General features: G+C 44.7%; 1 pseudogene; it reads right to left on the bottom strand.

Annotated features, from left to right (window-relative positions):
• Positions 1-5,779: 5,779 nt before the first annotated feature.
• Positions 5,780-6,797, bottom strand: LOC118719018 (annotated as a pseudogene).
• Positions 6,798-8,510: the final 1,713 nt, after the last annotated feature.

Genomic DNA, 8,510 nt, shown 5'->3' with positions numbered 1-8,510 from the left:
CTAACCATTACACTATGGAACCAACTACCTTTCAGCATTTCATATAATATTGGTTTGGCGGTGATGAACTCCTTTAGTTTTTTCTTATCTGGGAAACTCTTTATCTGATCTTTAATTCTGAATGATAGCTTTGCTGGGTAGAGTAATCTTGGTTGTAGGTCTTTGCTATTCATCACTTTGAATGTTTCTTGCCACTCCCATCTGGCCTGCATAGTTTCTATTGAGAAATCAGCTGACAATTGTATGGGTGCTCTGTTGTAGGTAATTAACTTTTCTCTTCTTTTAATATTCTCTCTTTGTCTTTTGCTCTTGGCATTTCATTTCCTGCTAAACAACCTGAACATATACTTATTAGTTCTACCATTTTAGTCTCTCTTTTTCTCTTTGATGATCTTTTGTTTGTAAGGGTATGTTAATGAGGATGTCTTAGGTTGCAAGGTGATTCCCTGACCCAACTAGCTGAAACAATAAAGAAAATTTATTATTCCATAAATATGAGTGCCAAAGTATTGTATTTTTAAAGTTGGTTGATTCAGTAGCTTTAAACTTTGGTTGTTGCCATGTTTTGCCTCTCATTCTCAATCTTTTTTATTTTTTAATTATTATTATTTAAAAATATTTTTATTGATTTCAGATAAGAAGGGAGAGGAAGACAAAGAGAGAGAGAAACATCAATGATGAAAGAGGATTATTGATTGAGTGCCTCTTGCATGCCCCACACTAGTGATTTAACCTGCAACCCGGGCATGTGCCCTGACTGGAAATCGAACGGTACCTCCTAATTCATAGGTTGATGCTCAACCACTGAGCCATGCCGGCCGGGCCTCATTATTTTTGATTGTCCCTGTGCTAACTTGCTTCCTCATTATGAACTGGTGTCCATTTTCCCCAGCATTATATGCAGACAGAATACCATCCAGTAGAAGAAGCTCATCTCTTTGTTGTGTCATTTTTTATGGCTGAATAACCTTTTCCCAGGAATTCATCCCACCATCCACCAAAGACTCCCCCAACCCCTACCACCATGTTTTACCAGACTTAAGACACAAGTCCATGCATGAACCAAACCCAGGACAGGATAATGAGACTTTCTGATTGGCTCAGACAAGCCAGCATCCCCATGCCCCTCTGCCCCATGCTAGCCTGGGGTTAGAGGAGGTCAGACGTCTGAATCACAAAATCTTATAGAGGAAAGGCACAATGGGACTTCAACTTTTGCAAATGTCTTGAGTGAGAAATGGGCTGAGTGTCAGGTTTAGTTTTTTGCATGCCCTCTTCCCAGTTTATTGACTTCTGAATTCTTAAAATTTTATATTTTAATGGAATAGAAAGCATAAATGAAATGAATGGCAACTACTATTCCCATCACAAATAAATCTCACAAGCAAAATTAAGCAAAAAAGCAGGTCTCAGGCAATATATACAATATAACTCATTTACACAAGGTTCAGAACTACTCACAACTGAATATATACATTTTTAACATCTATCTATATCTATCTATCCCTATTTGTAAAGGAAAGGAAAGCAAGGTAGTAAGTAGAATTTGGCATAGCGGCTACTTCTAATGGAGGAAGATGGAGGGAATTAGAAGGGATACAAACAAGGATTTAAAGCTCTTACTAACATATTTAAGCAAAATTTTCTTGTATTATGATACATATTATTCCACATGTACTCATGCATGTGTATACATGTATACATATACTTTTATATATGTATTTATAATAAATTTAAACAGGTTTTATTAATAGCTATAAGCACAGTATACACTTACCCATTTGCATCCTATATAAAACTTTTTAAAAAAATATATTTTATTGATTTTTTGCAGAGAGGAAGAGAGAGGGATAGAGAGTCAGAAATATCAATGAGAGAGAAACATTGATCAGCTGCCTCCTGCACACCCCCTACTGGGGATGTGCCCACAACCAAGGTACATGCCCTTGACTGAATCGAACCTGAGACCCTTGAGTCCGTAGGCCGGTGCTCTTTCCACTGAGCCAAACCGGATTCGGCTTATTTTATTTTCAATATATTTTTGAGTAAGTAGGAATAATCTCTTTATTATAAGGGGTGGGGCAAAGTAAAAAGTTTACAATTGTGAGTATGTGAAACTCAAGAGTTTATTCTTTATTATTATTTATTATTATATTACTAGTGGCCTTGTGAATGGATTCATGCACATTGAAAGGAAGTTAATTAGAAGAAAGATTCATGCAGTAATTATGTCAAAATAGTATATATAATATTATAAAATTAAAACACATGTGCAATTGGTGCCAGAAGGAATTTTATAGGTGTTGCACAAGCATGAGTCAACATTTATTTTTAAATTGCCAGTACACGTCATATGTACCAATCAGTCGGATGGTTGATGAATATATCACAATATGGTTCACGTTGAATGTCAACAAAAACAACCAAATTCACGATCAACAATGACAGATTGAAACACTCGCGTGTGATTGGTACCAGAGAGAGCTTTACATGTATTGCACATGAGTAAGTCAACTTTTATTTTTAAATTGCCAGTGTGTGATATATGCACTGGCTGGCCAGCTGGTCGGTCACTTAGCCTTTTATATATATAGATTTTTATATGAACAACTATAAACCTACTGCCCCCTCCTGTAAAATTCTTAAGAATAGTGAATTGTTTTGGAACATCTGGATTTTGAAAGCATTGTCCTGCCAATCTTCAGGATGTGATTTGAATTCATGACAATGGCCATTTATTTGGATGTGGTTTATTAACCTTCTTTTGAGATGACAGATTGTGTCAAGTTGAGTAAAGGTTTCCTTCGTGATCTCATTGCTGATGTAAAAATGAAAAAAAATAAAGCTAAATTCTTAGGTGCTTCTGTTAAGGACTATCTATTCCACATGTGTCAAACACAAGGCCCGTGGGCCAAATCCATCCCGCCAGGCCTTGCAATGTGGCCCGCACCGCGCTGTCATCACTGCACTCCGCTGCGTTTCCATCACAATGACAGTTTATGACTGTTCAGTAAACCATTCGGCCCGAGATTTAGACTGGATTTTAGATTTTGGCCCCTTCTCTGATTGAGTTCGACACCCCTAATCTATTCTCTGGGTTCTTAGTGCTTACCCTTGGGGTCCTAGTCAACACAAAGGGAAATCCTATTTAAGATGGTAAACACCTTCCCTTAATCTTCTAAATGGCACCCTGGAGGGGAAAGCCCCTTGTTGGTACCGCCACCTACAACTATAGCACCTGCACCACTGATTTCTATCACAGTCTCCCAGCCCTTGTTTATCTGCTAAGAGTGCGTCAAACCAGAGTAGAGAGAGGCAGCCTCCCACTTTAGCATCAGTTCCAACTGCATTATATCATCATCTAGTTTTACCATTTTTGGAAACAATGATCAGGCTGCACCTATGCCAGAAACTAGCCATTGCAGCAACAAAGGAAATAGATGCCGCATAGCACAAAAGGATAGTCATAACCCTAGCAGGTGGGGCTCCTGGCTACTTGCTGATGCAGCGTCTCATAGCCCCTATACCCCCACTCTGGGCATTAAGAGTTCATGACAGTTTGAGTTCACTGAGTTGGAGGAGCTAGTGAGTCACATGCACCTACTTCCTTCAGTAGGGTTTTTATCCCAGCCACTTAGAATGCTGATCAGATTCAAAGTAACTAGACATGCGGCTGTAAGCAGAGCTGTACAAAGACTCAAATATCCAGTTGTGTACACGCTTGGATATGCAACCTTCAAAGTTAATCTTTGGATGTGCCCTCGTTTATAGGCTATAAGCTATGTGTTCATATGTCTACTTCTGGTTTTATGATACAATTCTTGTCTTGTGAAAGCTGACACTCTGGTATGGACCATTTAGGTCATGTGGAATCAGGCCCAGCCTCTTGCCAGAATCTTGATTTTGTTGCTACCAAAGTCTTGGCTGGCAATTTTTAAAAATGGGACTCAACTCCCAAGGCAAACAGCAACTGCTCTATGTGCACATTAAACTATTTTCGTGACAATTGTCACTGTCATAGATGTTTTTGGGTCTTAGAGCTTAATGTTGGAAGCACACACTTGAAATGCCATTGGAGCTGTCATGTGCCTGTGAGGCTGCTACAGGTGGATGCAGCCACTGACTGGGTGCCTCCTGCGACTCATGATGAGACTTAAGATTTAAGATTCTTTTATTTATCAAAGGTGGTAACTGCTTTGACATGTAGTGTTTGTTTTGCCAATTTCCAAAGCCAGGCCTCTCACCACAAACACGTATTAATGTGCCAGGCACCATGCTGAGAGGGTTACTTACATTTTCTTATTTACTTCTATAGGGTGGGTACTGTTATCATTACCATTTCACACAGGAGGAAGCTGAGGCACAGAGAGGTTAAGTAACCAGCCCAAAGGCACACAGATAGTAAGGACTTGAACCCAAGAACCACAGCATGGACATTTCTTCTCATAGTACAATGTTCTTTCCCTTCATCCCATATTTCACAATTATAATTTTGTCTGTAACAGGATGCCAAGGGAGACCTTTCCTGTTGTCTTGGAATGACTGCCAAGGCCCAGAGGTGACAAAAAGGAGATTTAAACACTACATGCTTCTAAAGAGAGCTCAGCCAGTCTCCAGCAACTAAAGAGGCAGAACTGGTTCTAATGCCATCAACCCTGCCCCCACCCCAGGTCTCTGAGGAGAAGGCTGAGCTGGAGAAGGGGGTGGGGATCTTCAAAATCAAGGGGGGAAGACACCTAAGGGGGTTAAAGGCGGGGCAGCAGAGTTCCTATGAGAGTGTTTCTCCCTGAGGCTGAAGAAACAGAGGAGTGGGGATACATTGGGGGAGGGGCGCACCTTGGGAACCACTGGTGTCATATTTTCTGGCTGCACATAGTATCATATTTCTTGGGCAGCAGTCCTGCAGTCTGAGCTGTGTCTATTTGTGTTCCAGGGGGAAAAATACATTGGAAAGAGAAAGCAGGGCTGCCAGAAAGGATGGTGAAGGGGCAGGATCTCTCCCACAGCTTGGCCTGGCAGGATGCTTGCTTTTCCCATGGGTCAAAAGGACACTGAGGGAGATATTGGGCCTGAGCTGACTGGCTGGCTCCCACCCAAGATGACCACCTTCTGGATGAAGGGATCTCCAACCGAAGTGATGTCAGCTATAGGGGGTGGGGCGGAAGAGCTCAAGACCCCACTTTGCACTACACCACTCCTCTGCAGCAGCAAGTCTTATCCACTCTGAGAAGGCGGAAGGCTTTGGATCAGATACAAGATGGGAGTTTACATTGGCCTGGACTACATTTCTATAACTGAATGTGACAGGAAGTAATGGAATCTGCCTGAGATATTTAAAGGGAGCAAAGAGGGAAGGAGATACTTTGACATAGCACAGTTCAGATCAGTATTTGGACAAACTGGAACCATGTCATGCTTATCCTATGTTGATTTGGAACTTCTTGGAGGAGTGGTATTTGCGTTTTAATTGTGAGTTCATTGACGTACCATCTCCCCTACGTAGACTGTAGACTCCTTGAGGGCAAGGAGCTGTCTGTCTCAGTTACTGCTCTATCCACAATACCTAGTCTGGTATTGTGAAGTAAAAAGTAAAGGACATCATTGCAGGCATTGTTTAATTGATTAACCCTGGCATTTCAGATGTATGACCAGACCCTCCTGCAGATGGTTTGGTATCTTAGCTGCCAAAGGGCTGTTAGTAACAGAGCCTCTGGGCAGGGGTTTGAGAATATGTGCATTATAGTCACATAGACCTGCATGCACCTTTGGGGTGGGCAACCTAGCCATTAATCTCAGGGAGTAGGGGTAATGTGGGGTCTTGTCTGTACCGCTGTGAAGGGCTGGGGTTATATGGGGGAGGCTCGGCAGTTCCTGGGTCACCTTCATTCCCAAGTCGCCGTTGAACACATTGGAGCCCATCCCCTCTGAGGGTGCCAGAAATCCTGGGGGCTCCTCCTCAGAGGGCTTCAGCCCCACTGTCACTCCTGTGATGCCTGCGGTGGGCCATGCCCCAGCACCCGGGCAGGGATCGGGGTGAAGAAGCCTTGCTGGGGTACCAGGCATTCCTCAGCATCCACCAGGTCCCCTGTGTCGTCATCCAACAGCGGTGATTAGTAGAAGGTGCTGCCAAAGGGGCTGGCGGGGCCCAAGCCCTCACTCTGGATGATCACAAAGTGCTGGGGGACCCCTGGCCATGCGGGAGGATTCGGCCACCAACTCCCAGAATCGATGTTCAGAGTTCATCATCCCACATTTGACTATGATCCTGCAGACGTTGATGCTGCAAATGGGGCCTGGAGCAGCGGTTCCTCCTCCTCTAGCAAGTCCTATTCCAGGCTGGGATCCCACCATAAGATTTGGTTCCAAAAATCCTCACCTCCAAAACATACAGTTCCACTCATCCCTCTGGTTGGTGAACCATCGGCTGAGAATGGACTCCGGCACCATCCACTTTTGGGCACCTTGCCTCCATCTGCGTGGTGCTCCATCTCAGCAATGTCCAGTAGCCGAGCCAGCCCAAAGTCTGTGAATGTGATGTCGGCGTGGTTGGGACTCTTGACCAGTATATTTTGGGCAGCCAGCTCCCTGTGCATAAGCTGCACGTCCTCCAAGTAGCTCATTCCCTTGGCGGTCTGCACAGACCAGTTCAGCAGGTCCTGGGAGCCTGCAGTGCTCTTGGGCATGGTCTAGGAGGCAGCCACAGGGCATAAGCTGTGCCACCAGCTGCACGGTGGTTGCCCAGGAGGCATGACACATATGGAGAAGCCCCCATCCATATAGGCTTCATCCAAGATCATAGGCAACTTTTTTCTCGAGTAGCTCGACTCGAAGCATATCACATTAAGGCTAAGAACTTTTGAAAGTCTGGGTGTGGAGTGTCCATGATTCTCTGCGTGGTATTGATGAGAAGAGGCTTCCAGGACCTTTAGAGTGTGTGATGTAGGAATCGGGTGAAGATTGCATACGGCAAAGTGCTTTGTAAAGCACTTCCCATGGAGGGAAGCACAGGGTGAGGACTTAGTTACAGCCAGAACACGCTGCAAGAGTTAAAAATGGGCCTCTTGCAGGCTGGGGTCCTACTGTTTATTTATAGATATGTCCGGGGGAGTTAGAGAGGGGAGGGAACGCAAAGAATGTGTTTCTTGCGGGAGTGTGTGTGTGTGTGTGTGTGTGTGTGAGAGAGAGAGAGAGAGAGAGAGAGAGAGAGAGAGAGAGAGAGAGAGAGAGAGAGAGAGAAAGCTTCTTCCAGGTTCAGCGTTTTCTGGGCTTCCTTTTTATTACAAACACCCTGCCTTCTGCCTTCTCCCCCTCTACTCCCTTATCTCCAGCTGTCTTAGTACTACCTCCTCTGGCCGGTCCAGTCTGGATACCCTGTCTGACCTTGAACTATCGCTCAATCCTTCTGGGTATTGCCCTAGCCAGGGAAAGCCGAGTCCTGGCAGAGGCTCTGCTGAAAATAATTCACTGGGAAAGCTGGGCTTGTTTTCTTCCAAGGGTGAAGCAGGCTCATGGGAAGGGATGAGCCGGTTCCCCCTCTCCACCTCACCCCCCCACAAGTCTTCTTTCTCCTGGAAACCACCTTCCCCCTTCCCGGGGTGACCCCTGTTCTTAATGAAATGGGAGGAACGGAACGGCAAGTCTTGTTTCCTTTCCAAATGAAAAGACAGCACACTGAAGCACATTTTAAATGCCGGCTGGCAAGTGTGTGGCGGGCTGGGGGAGGGGAGGAGGCTGACTTGCCCTTTCTTTGCTAGATATCTGGGCACCTAGCCCGCTCGTATTTTCTCCGTGGAACTTGAAGGGCAACGTATCCTTGTGGGAGAGGTACTGCATTTTCTCCAAAGAGAACCTCGCCTTTCTTAGGGTCTTCTTCATTTACAAGGTCATTTGTGTTCATTGAACATGTTAGTATTTAGAAGGACAAAAATTGGACAGGACCCACCAAAGAAGTTTCAGGTAAGACCACTGCTGAAATCCAGGGCGTGTGACCAGGATAGGTGGTTGGCATCCAAGCTAGGGACTAAACTTCAGGGAGAGGCCACGCCGAGAAAGATTCTGAAGAGGTGAATGGCTTGGAAAGAGAAATCTCCAATCTCTTAGGTTGGGTGAGGTGGCATTTACTGAGACAGATAAAGGCTAGAGACCCATTGACTGATTAGGCTGAACAGGAGTTTGCCAGCCATCTGACTCAATGATCTGAATTTACAGGGGAGAAAAGTAAAGAGAAGGAGATTAAGACTCGCTGAAGAGCAAACACAGCTGAACTGGTTACCCAGAGTCTATTTGTGGCGAAGCTGTAAAGCTATCCAGGTGCTCTGACCATTGTACTTCTCCCCCCCCCCCCCCCCCCAATATTTTTATTGCTTTCAGAGAAGAAGGAAGAGAGAGAGAATTAGAAACATCAATGATGAGAGAGAATCATTGATTGGCTGCCTTCTGCATGCCCCACACTGGGAATAGAGCCCATAACCCCAGCAGGTGCCGGGACTAAAAATCGAACTGCAACCTCC

This window comes from Pipistrellus kuhlii, unplaced genomic scaffold, assembly GCF_014108245.1.
Source record: "Pipistrellus kuhlii isolate mPipKuh1 unplaced genomic scaffold, mPipKuh1.p scaffold_m20_p_15, whole genome shotgun sequence".
Lineage (NCBI taxonomy): Eukaryota > Metazoa > Chordata > Mammalia > Chiroptera > Vespertilionidae > Pipistrellus > Pipistrellus kuhlii.
The sequence above is the reverse complement of the archived record's forward strand: the minus strand, read 5'-3'. Positions and strand labels throughout refer to the sequence as shown.